This window comes from Corvus brachyrhynchos, unplaced genomic scaffold, assembly GCF_000691975.1.
Source record: "Corvus brachyrhynchos isolate BGI_N302 unplaced genomic scaffold, ASM69197v1 scaffold69, whole genome shotgun sequence".
Taxonomy (NCBI): domain Eukaryota; kingdom Metazoa; phylum Chordata; class Aves; order Passeriformes; family Corvidae; genus Corvus; species Corvus brachyrhynchos.
The window spans coordinates 56,822-57,298 of NW_008240228.1; positions in this window are offsets into that span (position 1 = coordinate 56,822).

Consider the following 477-nt stretch of genomic DNA (forward strand, 5'->3'; position numbering starts at 1 on the left):
CGTCCCACTGGGGCGCGCTTCCGTCGCCGGCCGGCAGGGGCGCTGGCGGCTCCCGCTGAGCAGGGCAGGTGCGATGGTCCCCCCGCGGCTGCAGGGGGCGCTCCGGAGTGAGCTTGGGGAGCACGCGGCACCTGGTGGCCAGGATCCTGGGGAGGGATGGGACAAAGGCTTCACAAACCCCTGGGCAGCCGATCCTGGTGTCCGGCCTGACACTCAGGAACAGCAGGCTGGAACAGCAGGGACGAGCACAAATCCCGGGTGGCAGACGAGATGTATACAAACGCAGGAGCTGCGGTGGGAACCCACCAGAGGTCTCGGCAGGCAGGGCGCGGCAGGGCTAGAGAGTAGCGAAGGCTCAAAGCAACGGCGGGGGCGGGATGGCCGCAGCCCAGCTCCCAGTGGGGCAGGGAAGGTGGACTTGGGATCCCGGGGTTTCTCCGGTAGAAGGAAGGCAGCCGAAGAAGCAGCCTCTCCCTC